The sequence below is a fragment of the Fundulus heteroclitus genome, unplaced genomic scaffold (genome assembly GCF_011125445.2).
Source record: "Fundulus heteroclitus isolate FHET01 unplaced genomic scaffold, MU-UCD_Fhet_4.1 scaffold_41, whole genome shotgun sequence".
NCBI lineage: Eukaryota > Metazoa > Chordata > Actinopteri > Cyprinodontiformes > Fundulidae > Fundulus > Fundulus heteroclitus.
Window position 1 is genome coordinate 1454125 of NW_023396824.1, and position 18134 is coordinate 1472258.

The 18134-nt window shown below is 39.5% G+C and overlaps 1 long non-coding RNA gene across 1 annotated transcript; it reads left to right on the forward strand.

Moving 5' to 3' along the window:
- The first annotated feature begins 225 nt into the window (after positions 1 to 225).
- On the forward strand, positions 226 to 16906 carry LOC118560264. Its single transcript, XR_004929223.1, has 3 exons — positions 226 to 293; positions 16099 to 16170; positions 16397 to 16906. It is a non-coding gene; the product is annotated as an uncharacterized LOC118560264 (long non-coding RNA).
- The last annotated feature ends 1228 nt before the right edge of the window (positions 16907 to 18134 follow it).

Genomic DNA, 18134 nt, shown 5'->3' on the forward strand with positions numbered 1-18134 from the left:
TCATCTGGGGATGTAGTTTTTGGGAGTATTTTTAGTTTTCTAAAAAGAACGGGTGTTTTAGAGAGAATCTAACAGATTGTCTGATCGATACTCCATTCTGAAAGGTGGTGGTAATGCACCTATAAGTTGTTTGCCAACCGCTATTAAAAAAAGAGAAGAAGAAGAAGAAGAAGAAGAAGAAGACCCACACAACGGCACATGGTGGTGAAAAAGCGCGTGCTCGCTATTTCGCGGAGACCAGCTGTTCAACAGACTTCATCTTCGCAGCAGAGGAAGGTCAGACCAAAAGTTGGGTATGAAAAACACGAAAAACTTCCCAGACAATTGTTATTTTATTTCATGATTATGGTTAAGGTGATGTAAATATTTGTGTTTTAATTCACGTTTAGTGTTATAAGAATTATTATTCTGAAGTCACTATGGCCTCACACCACTCGGACAGAGGAGGCCTGGAGACCTGATGTCTGTGTATAAGATCCACTGTTTTCTGATTGCAAGGCCAAATGCTGCAGCTGCTGAGGGATACTGATTGTTTATGATAGACTGTCTTTGTTTTGTCTCATGGGAAGGCCACGGTGCAGTATGAGGGGAAGCCCGAAAAGCGAGGCAGACAGAGACAGGGCAGACAGAGACTGCAGCGGAACCGAAGGGTGCGATTACTTTCCAACTATGTGAATCTCTGCTCTGTTTCTCAATAAAAGTGCTGGAACGTTATACCACCGTCTCGTCATTTAGTAAAGATGGGAACTCAGTTACTATTGTTTAATATTCCACCCAAAACTCCCACAACAATTTGGCGTCACGAACAGGATCTCCGACCGACGAGCGAGGGAGTCCGAGGACAGGAGCTGCTTTGGCCGGCCCGGAGAGGTTATCCGGCCTCTGGTACCCCGAATGGATTTTCAAGGGATGTGGAGGAGCTCCTGGTCTCGGAGCGTCTCTGGGCGTCGGCGCGAAGATCCGAACCTTTCTTTCATGAGACGGTAAGGGGATTATTTTCCAGCTCTTTTAAAAACAAACGCAATTGGTCAAAAAATGCTTGCAAGCTTTTAAATTTTAAACCCCATTTTAAAGTATACCTCAAGAAATTTTAAAATTTAAAACTGTAAACCTAAAAGGTAGTAAAAGTAAAAGCCGGTAGAAATAATGAATTATATTTAATCCTTAAGGCAAATAAAACAGGGTTCGCAATACCGAACGGTGACTAAGGTTTAAACATTAAACTAAAATTCAAAATTTAATTAGAATACGTTTTCAGCTGAAATACGGACTTTCCCACAAGGGGGGCGGAGTGGCAGAGTGATTTTCACCTGGAGAACAGGTGACCGGCTGAGCAGTTTGCAGCTGGTCCATTAAAGTCCTCTTGTCTTGGGTTTGTGCAAGAGGCTGTCCACTTCTGTTGTGGATGAAAGCGGCAGGGATGCTTAAGTCCTTGACTGTTGCGAAGACGTTTGCAGCTTTGATAAGTGGGGACCCCGACCATTATACCAAAAAGGCGACCATCGGATGTGAGGCCTTTCATTTAGTTGGTCGATCGTGCTAAAGACGAGTAGAAAATAACAATAAAAACACAAAAAAAGGATAAAATAAATAAAAACAAACAAACAAAAAAAAAAGTCTGGATGCAGAAGAGTCAGTGTAATGGGTCAAAGGCAGAGTTTTTCAGGGTCCAGCCTTGCCCCAGGGTGAGACGTTCGATTTCATGCTGAAAAACGTAGGGGCCCAGACGCATGACATGCATAAATGATTTGAAATGATTTGATTAAACATGCAGATTTCTCACATAGGGGTTATTATTATTACTATTATCTTATTTTATTGCAGTACTGCTACTAAATAATAAAAATAAAATTAAGAGAAAAAAAAGAAAAGCGAAAATTGAATAAAATGAATAAAAACAAGGAAACGGAAACGAAACTAAAAAGGCGTTGCACCGGGGAAGCGTTTACGTGGGGACCGATTAGGCACTTCCGTTGTGGATAAAATTGGTCTAAACTGCTAATAGCGACGTATAACTTTCAAAAATGGGTAAGCGTCCAAGTGTCTGCGAGACACAGAGTTGTATCCTTGCGGGACTGAAGCGTAAAACCGCGTGTGGACAAAACATTCGGGGGGTCGTAACCAGCGCACGCTCTCCACCTTTTAAACTAAGCGGGAACTTAACGCGTTGAAAACATCTTTCGGCGTTGACGTTTAAAAATTATGAAAAACATAGAACTATTTAAGATGGTGAAAAAGCAGGCCTGCACGTGTTTGTCTGTCTGAATGTCATCGTTGGTATGTAACTGTACGCGTGTATGTATCTATGTAACTAAACGTTCATCTGTGTGAATTAATTCGGGGTAAAAGTAATGTTCATGGTTTCAGAATGTTCATTTGTTTTGGGAGAACTGCAGCTCCGTAATTCAAATGACATTTTAAGCATGGACTATGTTAACAATAGAGGTACAGTAAAAGAGAGATTTAAATAACAAAGTTTGTTTTTTTAACATTAAATATCAGGACCAAATTAAATTGATACACGGAGAGATTAACATGGCTTGAACAGAAATATTTCAGCTTTGTTAGAAATTGGAAATAAGCGTTACATAAGCTTGTTAAGTTTACTGTTTTACAAATTTAGGCTGAGATCCTATCACTTGTTTTTTAGCCCTAAAGTAATTTAAAATTACTGAGATCTCATTGCTTATAATAATAATGATTCATCACAAACCAGTCCAGTTGAAAGAAGTTTAGATATACAAGATTTTTGATTTAAATAGATGAGAAAAAACTGTGCTTTGAACAAACTGTATGGAACTAAATATGATTGCTTTTCTAAGGGTTTTCTATTCATTTATTTTATTTATTTTTTACTTGGAATTTGAATGCAACTAATGAGAAATTTTGAAAAGCGTCAAAATATTAGAAGGCCACGTTACACGCGTCATCAGTTACAAAATCATCTGATGTTATTAGTTATGCTGAGCTGAGGCGAAACCTCAGAGGGACAGTATAACCTGAGAAGGACAATAGATATGATAAACAAATCTGACCATGATGTAGACATCTGAATGTTTATGGCGAGGCTGGGTCTGTGTGTTGTGGCCTGGGGCACGAAAACTATGTCAGAGGGGGAAAAATAAAATAAAGCCAGCTTCTAAAGGGTTAAATTCTAATTCTAATCTTGGTTTGTTTTGGGTAGCCTTCTCAATGTGCTGAATTATGGGGAAACTCTTATCATTTATAGAGAAACACTAGAAGCTCAAAAACTAAAAGGGAACAATCATTGCTTTAAAGTTTCACCCTTGACCAATTAAGATTGAAAAGGTATATATGAATAAAAGTATTACTAACAGCAAATACACATGGTCAAAGGACCAGAAGGATATCAAAAAGGTTTGTAATAAGTCAAAAACCTATGTCATATTGGAAAAGACATAATTGTGCTCCTTGGAAAACAATTTTGTTTTAATTTTGTTTGGTTCATTTCTTTCGTTTTTTTGTTTTCTTTCTTTTGGAGGTGTTTTGAACAGAGTTTCAAAGGAAAGGGGAAGAATAGAAACCTTCCCAGGATCAGAAAAAAAAGGGGAAAACATCACGTTAAAGGGACACTAAGGGGACCAGGGTTTTAACTGCATGCTATTAACACTCTTGTTTTTCTCTGAGTTATTGCTTTCAGATTAAAGGAGACGCCACCTTTCTGCTAATAGAAGACTCTGAAAAGACAGTGCTAGCAGTGCGGTAAGGAGTTATAATCAGATTTGGACACTAAATTATACTTAGTTTTAACCAAGTTATGCCAGATCTTCCAGCAGGAAAGGTGGTGTCTTAAAAATGTTTGTTGCTTTCTGCTATTAACAGCTCTATCTTTCTGCTTCTTTTCTTTGCAAAGAAACCTGGTCAATATGATGGGATTGTGCTAACATAGAGATTTAGTTTTCATTTTAGACATTCTCAGATGCGAGAGAATGCAGAAACAGTGCCGCAGTGCCATGGGGGCTGATCCTTGGGACAAGGACTAAAGGTGATGTCATTGACTTCAGCCTGATCCAGTTTTGAGTTTTATTTTGTCAGAGACAAAGTTTGATTTATTTTTTATCCTTTTGTTTCTTTTATGTTTGTCATGTTAGAGGGAACACTGTAGTTAAAATGTTTGTGACTGTTTTGCTGTAATTTCTTTTCAACCTATGGAGCGTTTTCTTTGGCAAAAAATGCTGGCAGAATTCATTCTGTTTGCAGGCGTGAGGACTGGAGGATGGACTCTTGATGAGAAGGAGAATGTTGGGCTGCTGAATTTAGACATTGGACTGGAAAAGGACATTGAAGGACTATGACTGAGGCATCGGACAACCTTCGACAACAAACACAGATGAGTTCTGCAGACACGACTTCATGCATTTCACTTCAGATTTTGTTGTACACAATTAAAACAAACCACACATTACGAAACACATTAAGATTATGTAAAGGTGAAAATTTTTAAAGAAGCACCTTGATGGAATCATGGAGCAACTTAATAAATTAAGTGGGTATTATATCAACAGTTAAATAAATAAATGAATTAATTTGTTTTCACTATATATGTAGAATAATCTGAACTTTTAAATAGCATTTCATTTAATAAACATCTTAAGAGTAAGCTGATTTCTGCTACTCTGGCAGGCTTCAATAAAACGCAAAGAAAAGGTTACTGGCTAAAATGGGTAATGTTGCAATAAAATTTGCATAATGACACATCCTACTAACATGGGTAAATTTAGGATTAAAGCATCAGGGTAAAATGGTTACAATATTTATGGAGATTTAATATCTTTCAACTAGAACACAAATAACTCAAAAGTCTTTTAACCAGTTAACCCGTTAACCTGAGGGCTTTTAGATCAGGATAATTTAATGGTTATCGTCCTACATACAGAAAATAAGTAAGATTAATTTAATTAGATTAGATTATGGGGACATTTTGGATCTGGTCAGGATGGTTGGGGGGCTGTGATGATGAAAGGGTAACAGCTTGAAGGTGATATCAATGAATGAAGGTTTTCTCTGAGGAACATCAAAGCAGCAAATACATCCCACATTGGAAGTCCTGTTGTGTAAAGAACATCTTGAACGGCACGTAAGGTGAGATCCTTACAACGAGAAACGTTCCACACAGGGGGGTGTGGAGACCCCTGGGGCATGGCACCCAGGACGAGCTGCTGTGGACTTGACACAGCTGGTGGAACCAGAGAGACGACGAGGTGGTCCCACGGGTTACCTGACACCTTACACTGACTGTAGGGGGTTCTGGGTTTTCAGGGTTGCTGAAAACAGAAAGCTTCAGAGAACCTTAACCCTTCCTGACCAGGCACTCAGAATACATAGATCATAGATCAGATTGCAGAGGCCTAGACAAATAGGAACGCAGAGATGCGTTCACCCAAGAACTTCTTAATAAAAGTCCTTAATCCTCAGTTTAAGAAAATAAATAATCACATGTATGGTTTACTTTATTTTAGGATTAATTTGGGAACTAATTCTGATTTGCTTAAGTAGCTTTAGTTGTTCTACAATGTTAGAGCGTTTTCAAAAGCTCCTGTTCTCTCTCATTGCTTTGTTTGTAGAACCTTGGCGGTTTTGAACAGTAACAGCATGGTGTAAATATTTTGTCTTTTCTGTGCAGAACAGCACCTCGCTTTCTTTAAAAAAAAAAAAAAAAGAGGGAGAGAGGGAAAAGGCTTTCACATGGAAAGGCTTTCTTTTTCTCAGTTGGGTTTTCAAAATAAAATGGGAAATGTCATGAAACGAATATGTTGATGAACTTATGTTGCAGAGAACTTCAACTGTCAGACAACAACAGTTAAGACACACATTAAAAGCATTCTGTTAAGAATTATTATGAATTTACTGCAGATACACTTGAACTTAAAGATTACTATTTTAATTAATAATTAAATTGCAGAATTCTGAAAGCTAAATAATTGTGCACAGAAATATCTTGAATGTGGAAGTGCTTGGAGGATGTTTTAATAAATGACACATGAAAGGGGTTTTGATAAGAACACTAATTACACCTTGTTTCTGTTCTCTAGTGGGAACAAGGACTCGTGTCTGCAGACCATCTTCACAAAGTGTTTTATTAGAGAGAAATGCAAAATAAAATGCTCAGTGCCCATCCAGAACTGAACACTTATTACCATCCAGCTCAATCGTCCAGCCTGCGAGGAGGAACCAAGAAGAGGACTGGGGATGAAGAAGCCAGAGAACTCTGATTCCTTATTCTTCAACGGGAGGAGTTGCCTGAAGAGACCCTAAGCGCGATTAGATTATTTTCTGCCTTGTGCCAGAATGGCCTGAAGGCTTTCTTAACTTTGCGTTCTTGACGTTTAGAACTCTTCTCATATTGTGTTGCTGTTTGTTTAACTGCTCTGTTCCACTGACTCACATGTTTGATTTTTTTGTGTTATGAGATCTACACTTTAATATTACATCATGTTGATCAATATGGGTTTTATGGGGTAAAAAATGGAAACTGTTTGCTTCAGACACACAAGGATCTATGGTTTATGCAACTTTTGATTTGATATAGGAAGAACCAGGATCGGATTGGCTCTAAAGATCCTTTAATATTAGCTGGTAATGTTAACACTTAGATTCAATACAGGGTTTTCAGGCTCAGATTGGCCGAGAGCAGATCTCCCTGGGAGGGGGCCTTGCAGTTTTTACTGCCCCCTAGGGGTAGCTTTTTCTGGAGTTCCCCTGCCCGCACTGAACCTCTCCTGCCTTTGCTCCTGGTGTTATAAGTTTGGAGTGGTGGATTATTGTCCATCGTAGGGGTGAGTGGAGAAAGGAGTAGGAGGGTATTCAGGGTGGGTCAGAGTAGACGGATTCGACCTTGGTTACTGAACAGGGTTTAGCTTACCATAGTCTAATGTAATTTTAAAATAATGTGCGCATAGGTACCTAAAACAGGCCTTACCTAATTAGATGAATCCTAAATTGTGGACAAAAGCTAAATCTTTGATCTTGTGTGTTAAAGCTCTATGAAGCATTCATGTTGATCTGTATTAAAAGTTCCAGCACTACCCGGTTCCAACACGGGAACCCTTTGGGTCCCACATTACGAGTTTACAGAAATGGTTCCTCTGTGTTTTGTTCACATTTTCAAGTGGTGGGTCATCTTGTTTTGTCTTGATGCTGACGACGCCATCATCAAAAAAAAGAGAGGAATGTTATAAGAATTATTATTCTGAAGTCACTATGGCCTCACACCACTCGGACAGAGGAGGCCTGGAGACCTGATGTCTGTGTATAAGATCCACTGTTTTCTGATTGCAAGGCCAAATGCTGCAGCTGCTGAGGGATACTGATTGTTTACGATAGACTGTCTTTGTTTTGTCTCATGGGAAGGCAACGGTGCAGTATTAGGGGAAGCCCGAAAAGCGAGGCAGACAGAGACAGGGCAGACAGAGACTGCAGTGGAACCGAAGGGTGCGATTACTTTCCAACTATGTGAATCTCTGCTCTGTTTCTCAATAAAAGTGCTGGAACGTTATACCACCGTCTCGTCATTTAGTAAAGATGGGAACTCAGTTACTATTGTTTAATATTCCACCCAAAACTCCCACAACATTAAGTCACGTCGTATAAAAAAGCCGAATTAACAGATAGCTTAGGCAGTTACAAAAAACAAGGATACATGTATTAAAAAAGTTGTGGCTAAAATTCTAACACTTTTTTATTTTATTTGTTTTTTGCTTGCTGAAAGTACGATAGGAGTGTGGTTTGCAGTAGTATGGCGTTGTATAGACATTTTTTTTGAGAGCAGGACGTATCGGGTGGCATATTAAGACTTGTGCTGCTTTTCTGGGCTTAGTCACTTTTTGTAAAATTCAATGGCATAGCACAATCTTTATCGGCTTCGAAGTACTGTGGCTGGAGTGGTTGTCTTATCAATTCTCACATGCCAATCATTGCGAGACGCTTGCGCTCTCTACCTGATATGTACCATCGGCTTCTTTGCGCATGCGCAAACAGAATAACTTCCAGGTCGCCGATGAATGTGCTTTATTAGTTTGAAAAGGACCAGAAAGTATTCCCATCATTTCCTACAGAATTCTATTGTCCCCAGAGAGCTCACAGTCTGTGCACAGCACGCCCAATTATGTGGGAGCTGTAACTTTGTGTTTTATCAGTAGAGCACACAGAGAACCGACTTTAGCCTTACAACCGCGTTAGGCTATTACCACTTCTTCTGCTCTGAGACCTCAGCAGGGCAAAAACAAAACAAAGCGTCAATCTGCACCTAGTGGTCGGAGGAATTGACGCACCATTCTTCACTGGAGCTTTCACACTCCAGCCTGGGAGGTGAATTTTTAATGTCACAATTTTAACATTACGCTAGGTTAGTGTTCACATTTATTTTCATTTTGGTTTAGTAAAGTATTATTGAATTAAACAGAAATAGCAGCTGTAGATATTCTCAGGTGTCTATATTTTCTACCCTGGGTCTGTTTGGGTTTTCTGCTCCACAGCATGTTTGTGAAAACAAATGTCTCAACATTCAGGGAGAGTCTTTGGTCCTTAAGGCCGCCATTAACTCCTTTTACTTTATCAATTTGCAGTTAATTGTTAATACAATCATACTAGTATCAATATAATGCATAATGCATTCGTTCCCATCCACCAGAAGGCGGACTTCCTGTTTGCGGTAAGGCGTATTGCGTCACTTCCTGTTGTTGCTGTGTGAACGACGGAGCTTTGCTCCAGGCTCTCTCGCTTTTTATCTTTAAACCTCTTTGCTGTAACATCTGTTTCCAAACATAAGCACTTTTAAAACATTGTCTGTGGCTGCTCATCACGTTTGGGAACTCCTCGTGTTTCACACGGTTTGTTCTTTGGCGTGATAATAGGGCGCTAGCCTAGCTTTAGCCTAGCGTTAGCCTAGCGCTAGCCAAGCCTTAGCCTCATAATGGCTTCTCCGGCTCTGACTAAGTCTCCTATCTGCTGCTCTCTGTGTCAGATGTTCAGTTATTCCTCTGCCTCCTTTAGTGATGATGGTACATGTAATAAATGTAGTGTTTTTGTAGCTTTGGAGGCGAGGGTGTCAGAATTGGAGACCCGGCTCCGTGCTGTTGAAAAACCAGCTGATAGCCGCTCTTTTGCTAGCGCGGAGCCGCATAGAGTAACTTCACGTAGCGAACCTAAAGCAGTAGCACCCGAGCAGCCTGGTAACCAGGCTGGCTGGGTGACAGTTCGTAGGAAGCATAGCTCTAGATTACAGACCCCAGATCACCACCAACCCATCTGCGTTTCTAATAAATTTTCCCCTCTGAGCGACAATCTCGCCGAGGAGCCGACCTTAATTATTGGCAGCTCCATAATGAGAAATGTGGCACTAAAGAAACCAGGGAACCATAGTTAAATGCCTACCAGGGGCCAGAACAGGCGACATAGAATCCTACCTAAAACTACTGGCTAAGGATAAGCGTAAATACCGCAAAATTGTTATTCACGCTGGCGGCAATGACACCCGGTCACGCCGATCAGAGGTCACCAAAGTTGGTGTTGCTTCGGTTTGTGAGTTTGCTAAAACAATGTCGGACTCTGTAATTTTCTCTGGTCCCCTGCCTGATCTGACCAGTGATGACATGTTTAGCCGCATGTCATCATTCAACCGCTGGTTGTCTAGGTGGTGTCCAGAAAACGACGTGGGCTACATTGATAACTGGAGAACTTTCTGGGGAAAACCTGGTCTGATCCGGAGAGACGGCATCCATCCTACTTTGGAGGGTGCTGCTCTTCTTTCTAGGAATCTGGCCGGATTTATTAGTTCTCCTAAATGCTGACAACCCAGGGTCCAGACCAGGAAGCAGAGCCGTAGTTTAACACACCTCTCTGCAGCTTCTGTACTGTTACCCACCCATTACCCTATTGAGACGGTGTCTTTCCCACGGCCAAAACTTAACAGATCAAAAACTGATCTAAAAGGAACAAATCATAAAAACCTAATAAAAATCAATATGGTTCACCTTGAACCTAAAAATAAAATAATAAAATGTGGTCTATTAAATATAAGGTCTCTCCCTCCAAAGACTTTGTTAGTTAATGAATTGATTTCTGATAATCAGATTGATTTGTTTTGTCTCACAGAAACCTGGCTACAAGAGGACTACGTTAGTATAAATGAGTCAACCCCCTCCAGTTATTCAAATTTCCACATTCCCAGATCTGTGGGAAGAGGAGGAGGAGTGGCAACTATCTTTCAGTCTGATTTATTAATTAGTCCCAGGCCAACTAATAATTACAGTTCTTTTGAACATTTAACCCTCAGTTTCCCTCATCCAAACTGCAAAGCAATAAAACCTCTTCTGTTTGTTGTTTTGTATCGTCCACCAGGCCCTTACACTCAGTTTTTGGATGAGTTGTCAGATTTCTTATCTGATTTGGTGTTAAATACTGATAAGGTTATTATAGTGGGTGATTTTAACATCCATGTTGACACTGAATGTGATAACCTTAGTGTAGCCTTTAAAACTATCCTAGATTCAATTGGTTTTGCTCAAAATGTGCATGAACCGACGCACTCTCGGCTCCATACTTTAGACCTTGTTCTGACATATGGCATTGATTGTGAAGAATTAACAGTATTCTCTCACAACCCTGTCCTGTCTGATCATTTTTTAATAACATTTGAGTTTAATCTAACTGAATTCTCCACCCCCAAAAGAGGGTTCCATTATAGTAGATTTTTATCGGATAATGCTGTATCAAAACTTAAAGAGTCTGTCCCCTTTTTAATATCCTCAGTATTGCAGAAATGCCCTGTAGATGGCAGCATTGCTGTTTCTTCCCATTCACAAATCGATACCTTTGCTAACAATGTGACTTCCTCATTGCGTTCTGCATTAGACAATGTAGCTCCCTTGAAAAAGAAGGTGATTATTCACAGGAAGCTGGCTCCTTGGTTTAATTCAGAGCTGCGTTCCTTGAAGCACAATGTTAGGAAATTGGAGAGAAAATGGCGCTCTACACACCAAGAGGAATCCTACTTAATCTGGAGGGACAGACTATTGTTGTATAACAAGACCCTCCGCAGAGTTAGAGCAGCATATTTTTCATCATTAATTGAAGAGAATAAAAATAATCCTAGATTTCTCTTTAGTACAGTTGCCAAACTTGCCCAGAGCCACAGCTCTGTTGATCCATCCATTCCCTTAGCTCTTAGTAGTAATGATTTTATGGGATTCTTCATAAATAAAATTGATGCCATTAAAAATAAAATAATTGGCATCCTCCCAAACATGATTACCTCGTCCTCAGTAAGTGAGGCAGCATTGGAGGAATCTTTAGAATCTGTGCAGTGTTTGAACTGTTTAGAAGCAGTAGAGCTTTCTGAGCTATCTAAAATTTTAGCTTCATCTAAACCTTCTACCTGTATGTTAGACCCAATCCCAACCAAGTTGTTTAAGGACATATTCCCTTTGATCAGTGGCACTATTTTAGACATGATTAATCTATCCTTAGTAAATGGATATGTACCACAGGTTTTGAAAGTAGCTGTTATTAAACCTTTACTTAAGAAACCTTCTCTTGATCAAGATGAGTTAGTAAATTACAGACCTATATCTAATCTTCTTTTCTTATCTAAAATTCTTGAGAAAGTAGTTGCTAATCAACTTTGTGAACATTTACAAAGTAATGACCTACTTGAGGAGTTTCAGTCAGGCTTCAGAGCTCATCATAGCACTGAAACAGCTCTGGTGAAGGTCACTAATGATATTCTCATGGCCTCAGATAATGGACTTGTGTCTATACTTGTCCTGTTAGATCTCAGTGCTGCGTTTGATACAGTTGATCACAATATTCTCCTACAAAGACTTGAACATACTGTAGGGATTAAGGGGAAAGCATTAGGCTGGTTTAAATCTTATCTGTCAGACAGATTCCAATTTGTTCATGTTAAAATTCTGACAAGACCGAAGTTTTAATCTTTGGGCCAGAGTCCTCAAAAAATAAACTTCTTAACCAATCACTTAATCTGGGTGGCATTAATCTGGCCTCTGGTAATAAAGTAAAAAATCTTGGTGTTATTTTTGACCAAGACATGTCATTTAAATCCCATATTAAACAGGTTTCCAGAGTTTCCTTTTTTCACCTCCGGAATATCGCCAAAATTAGAAACATTCTGTCCAGGAGTGATGCTGAAAAACTGGTCCATGCATTTGTTACTTCAAGGCTGGACTATTGTAATTCTTTACTATCAGGAAGTCCACAAAATGCAGTTCAAAGCCTTCAGCTGATCCAAAATGCTGCAGCAAGAGTTCTGATGAAAATCAACAAGAGGGATCATATTTCTCCAATTTTAGCTTCCCTTCATTGGCTTCCTGTTAAATCAAGAATAGAATTTAAAATTCTTCTTCTAACGTATAAAGCCCTTAATAATCAAGCTCCATCATATATCAGAGCTCTGATTACCCCATATGTTCCTAACAGAGCACTTCGCTCTCAGACCGCAGGTCTGCTGGTGGTTCCTAGAGTCTCTAAAAGTAGAATGGGAGGCAGATCCTTTAGCTATCAGGCTCCTCTTCTGTGGAACCAACTCCCAGTTTTGGTCCGTGAGGCAGACACCCTGTCTACTTTTAAGACTAGGCTTAAAACTTTTCTTTTTGACAAAAATTATAACTAGTGACTCATGTTACTCTCAGCTACCTTTATAGTTTTACTGCTATAGGCTTAGGTTACTGGAGTATATCAGGATCTAATTTTCTCACTATATTGAGTTCTACTGTTCTTCAATTATGCATTATGTGTTGTCATTTCTGCTTTAACTTTCTGTTCTCTCTCTTTTCTCTTCATAGTAGGTACACCTGGTCTGGCGTTCTGTTAACTGTGACATCATCCAGAGAAGACGGCTCACCCGCTACTACCATCTAATGTAGAACAGATTACTAGATCAATGTGTGCTTCTGTGCTTTTTTGTTTCTCTTGTTGTGTCTCTGTTCTGTCTTCTGTAACCCCAGTCGGTCGAGGCAGATGACCGTTCATACTGAGCCCGGTTCTGCCGGAGGTTTTTCCTTCCCGTTAATGGGTGGTTTTTCTTCCCACTGTCGCTTCATGCTTGCTCAGTATGAGGGATTGCAGCAAAGCCATGTACAATGCAGATGACTCTTCCTGTGGCTCTACGCTTCCCCAGGAGTGAATGCTGCTTGTCGGGACTTTGATGCAATCAACTGGTTTCCTTATATAGGACATTTTTGACCAATCTGTATAATCTGACCCAATCTGTATAATATGATTGAACTTGACTTTGTAAAGTGCCTTGAGATGACATGTTTCATGATTTGGCGCTATATAAATAAAATTGAATTGAATTGAATTGAATAACTACACAGTCATGAAATTCAGTTAACAGCTAAAAAAAATGTTATTAATACCAGAGATTTAATTTGAGATCAAATTGAAAATAATCTATTCTAAATCCTGAGAATTGGAATCAAATTGATTCTTGAAATTTTAATCAACTTTCCTTACTGACTTCCAAAGAGCCCATAATGTTTTGGATGGATCTCAATCAGGCTTTGCACATCTTTCATAAAGTAGGCCTGCTTCATGATCGTCATGATATCAACACCATGCTTTTATTAAGCAGTAAACAACTTAACTACTGTTTAAAAGCAGTAGAGCTTTCTGAGCTATCTAAAATTTTAGCTTCATCTAAACCTTCTACCTGTATGTTAGACCCAATCCCAACCAAGTTGTTTAAGGAGGTATTCCCTCTGATCAGTGGTCCTATTTTAGACATGATTAATCTATCCTTAGTAAATGGATATGTACCACAGGTTTTGAAAGTAGCTGTTATTAAACCTTTACTTAAGAAACCTTCTCTTGATCAAGATGAGTTAGTAAATTACAGACCTATATCTAATCTTCTTTTCTTATCTAAAATTCTTGAGAAAGTAGTTGCTAATCAACTTTGTGAACATTTACAAAGTAATGACCTACTTGAGGAGTTTCAGTCAGGCTTCAGAGCTCATCATAGCACTGAAACAGCTCTGGTGAAGGTCACTAATGATATTCTCATGGCCTCAGATAATGGACTTGTGTCTATACTTGTCCTGTTAGATCTCAGTGCTGCGTTTGATACAGTTGATCACAATATTCTCCTACAAAGACTTGAACATACTGTAGGGATTAAGGGGAAAGCATTAGGCTGGTTTAAATCTTATCTGTCAGACAGATTCCAATTTGTTCATGTTAATAATAAATCTTCCTCAAACTCTAGGGTCACTTGTGGAGTACCACAGGGTTCAGTCCTTGGACCAATTCTATTTACTATATATATGCTTCCAATAGGCAAAATTATCAGACAGCATGGGATTAATTTCCACTGTTATGCTGATGATACTCAGCTATATTTATCCATAAATCCTGATGAATCCAATCAGTTACTTCGACTGCAGTCATGTCTTGATGACATCAAAAGCTGGATGACTTTAAATTTCCTGCATCTAAATTCTGACAAGACCGAAGTTGTAATCTTTGGGCCAGAGTCCTCAAAAAATAAACTTCTTAACCAATCACTTAATCTGGGTGGCATTAACCTGGCCTCTGGTAATAAAGTAAAAAATCTTGGTGTTATTTTTTACCAAGACATGTCATTTAAATCCCATATTAAACAGGTTTCCAGAGTTTCCATTTTTCACCTCGGGAATATCGCCAAAATTAGAAACATTCTGTCCAGGAGTGATGCTGAAAAACTGGTCCATGCATTTGTTACTTCAAGGCTGGACTATTGTAATTCATTACTATCAGGAAGTCCACAAAATGCAGTTCAAAGCCTTCAGCTGATCCAAAATGCTGCAGCAAGAGTTCTGATGAAAATCAACAAGAGGGATCATATTTCTCCTGTTTTAGCTTCCCTTCATTGGCTTCCTGTTAAATCAAGAATAGAATTTAATATTCTTCTTCTAACGTATAAAGCCCTTAATAATCAAACTCCATCATATATCAGAGCTCTGATTACCCCGTATGTTCCTAACAGAGCACTTCGCTCTCAGACTGCAGGTCTGCTGGTGGTTCCTAGAGTCTCTAAAAGTAGAATGGGAGGCAGATCCTTTAGCTATCAGGCTACTCTCCTGTGGAACCAACTCCCAGTTTTGGTCCAGGAGGCAGACACCCCGTCTACTTTTAAGACTAGGCTTAAAACTTTTCTTTTTGACAAAAATTATAACTAGTGGCTCATGTTACTCTCAGCTACCTTTATAGTTTTACTGCTATAGGCTTAGGCTACTGGAGTATATCAGGATCTAATTTTCTCACTCTATTGAGTTCTACTGTTCTTCAATTATGCATTATGTGTTGTCATTTGTGCTTTAACTTTCTGTTCTCTCTCTTTTATCTTCATAGTAGGTACACCTGGTCTGGCGTTCTGTTAACTGTGACATCATCCAGAGAAGACGGCTCACCCACTACTACCATCTAATGTAGAACAGATTACTAGATCAATGTGAGCTTCTGTGCTTTTTTGTTTCTCTTGTTGTGTCTCTGTTCTGTCTTCTGTAACCCCAGTCGGTCGAGGCAGATGACCGTTCATACTGAGCCCGGTTCTGCCGGAGGTTTTTCCTTCCCGTTAATGGGTGGTTTTTCTTTCCACTGTCGCTTCATGCTTGCTCAGTATGAGGGATTGCAGCAAAGCCATGTACAATGCAGATGGCTCTTCCTGTGGCTCTACGCTTCCCCAGGAGTGAATGCTGCTTGTCGGGACTTTGATGCAATCAACTGGTTTCCTTATATAGGACATTTTTGACCAATCTGTATAATCTGACCCAATCTCTATAATATGATTGAACTTGACTTTGTAAAGTGCCTTGAGATGACATGTTTCATGATTTGGCGCTATATAAATAAAATTGGATTGAATTGAATTGAATTGAAAACTCATTCATAAGTGTTTATGAATTAAGAGTGAACAAGAAAAACAGTTTATTGCCAAATAGTGAGCCTAATTAGTTCAACTATGTAATTATTCCAGAATTGCTTATATTAAACATTTCAGGCTAAGATACTGCCTTGTAAGCCAGTCAGTTTTGTCTCTTTTTATGCAAAATGTTATTTGTGTGCAACTTTCTCTGCCAGGGAGTAACAAGAGGAGGGTGGAAACCCAGATGATGATGATCTTCTGGAATGTCTGGCTGATAGAGGCGGATGGTATGTCATAACTACTGTATGAAAGACTTAAAGGAGCTTTAAGTAACTTAATGGTTAAAATCCGAACAACACATACACTATGCCTTTCACAGAGACTAGCCGTTAACTCAACGGTTGATTGGTGTTGTAAAACTGCACTGAATTTTTACTTCCACAATACAGGTATAAGATGTTTTATTCTGTTCAAAATCTGGTCTGCTTCTTTTACTGGTTTCCATGTTTGCAGGCTGCTGCTCTTCGCCAAAATAAAATACCAAATGCTGCGCTCTGTGTTGGGAATTCTCAAATGACTGGCTCAGGACCCAGGAAGTAAGTACAAGCTACAGTCTGAACCAAAGTAGTTCTGGATCGTACCTCTAGGTTTGAAAAGAGAAAAAAATTACTAAGACGTTGATGGAGAGGACCGATCGTTTATAGGGAATGTTACTTCCATCCCGGATGACAAATGAGAATGATTTATTTATTTAACTGTAAATGTCTTACTAATAGTTATATATGTTGCGTTCTGCATTAGACAGTGTATCTCCCTTGAAAAAGAAGGTGATTATTCACAGAAAGCTGGCTCCCTGGTTTAATTTAGAGCTGCGTTCTTTTTGGAAAAAAAATGTTAGGAAATTGAAGAGAAAATAGAGCTCTACACACCATGAGGAATCCTACCTGATCTAGAAAAACAGTCCACTGTTGTATAAAAAGACCCTTCACTGAGTTAGAGCAGCATATTTTTAATCATTAATTGAGGAGATTAAAAATAATCCTAGATTTCTCTTCATTAAAGTTGCCAAACTTACAGAGTCATAGCTCGGTTGATCCATCCATTCCCTTAGCTCTTAGCAGTAATCACTTTATGGGATTCTTTATAAATAAAATTGATTCCATTAAAAATAAAATAATTGGCATCCTCCTAAACATGATTACCCTGATCCTCAGTAAGTGAGGCAGCGTTGGAGGAATCTTTAGGACCTGCGTGGTGTTTTAACTGTTTAGAATTTTAGCTTCAACTAAACCTTCTACCTGTACAGTGCAGACCAAAAGTTTGGACACACCTTCTCATTCAAAGAGTTGTCTTTATTTTCGTGACTATGGAAATTGAAGATTCACATTAAAGGCATCAAAACTACGAATTAACACAAACTGAAAATGTGTCTTATATTTTAGGTTCTTAAAGTAACCACCCTTTGCTTTGATTACTGCTTCGCACACTCTTGGCATTCTCATGATGAGCTTCAAGAGGTAGTCACCTGAAACGGTCTTCCAACAGTCTTGAAGGAGTTCCCAGAGCTGCTTAGCACTTGTTGGCCCTTTTGCCTTAACTCTGCGGTCCAGCTCACCCCAAACCATCTCCATTGGGTTCAGGTCCGGTGATTGTGGAGGTCAGGTCATCTGGCGCAGCACCCCATCACTCTCCTTCTTGGTCAAATAGCCCTTACACAGCCTGGAGGTGTGTTTTGGGTCATGTTGTTGAAAAATAAATTATGGTCCAACTAAACGCAAACCCAATGGAATAGCATGCCACTGCAAGATGCTGTGGTAGCCATGCTGGTTCAGTATGTCTTCAATTTTGAGTAAATCCTCAACAGTGTGACCAGCAAAGCACCCCCACACCATCACACCACCTCCTCCATGGTTCACAGTGGGAACCAGGCATGTAGAGTCCATCCGTTCACCTTTTCTGCGTCGCACAAAGACACGATGGTTGGAACCAAAGATCTAAAATTTGGACTCATCAGACTGGTCTAATGTCCATTCCTTGTTATTTAGCCAATGCAAGTCTCTTCTACTTGTTGCCTGTCTTTATCAGTGGTTTCCTGGCAGCTGTTTTACCATGAAAGCCTGATTCACACAGTCTCCTCTTAACAGTTGTTCTAGAGATGTGTCTGCTGCTAGAACTCTGTGTAGCATTGACCAGGGGTCCGTTCTTCGTACGTCGCTAACTCAGTTAGCTGGATTTGACTGTTGACGATTTA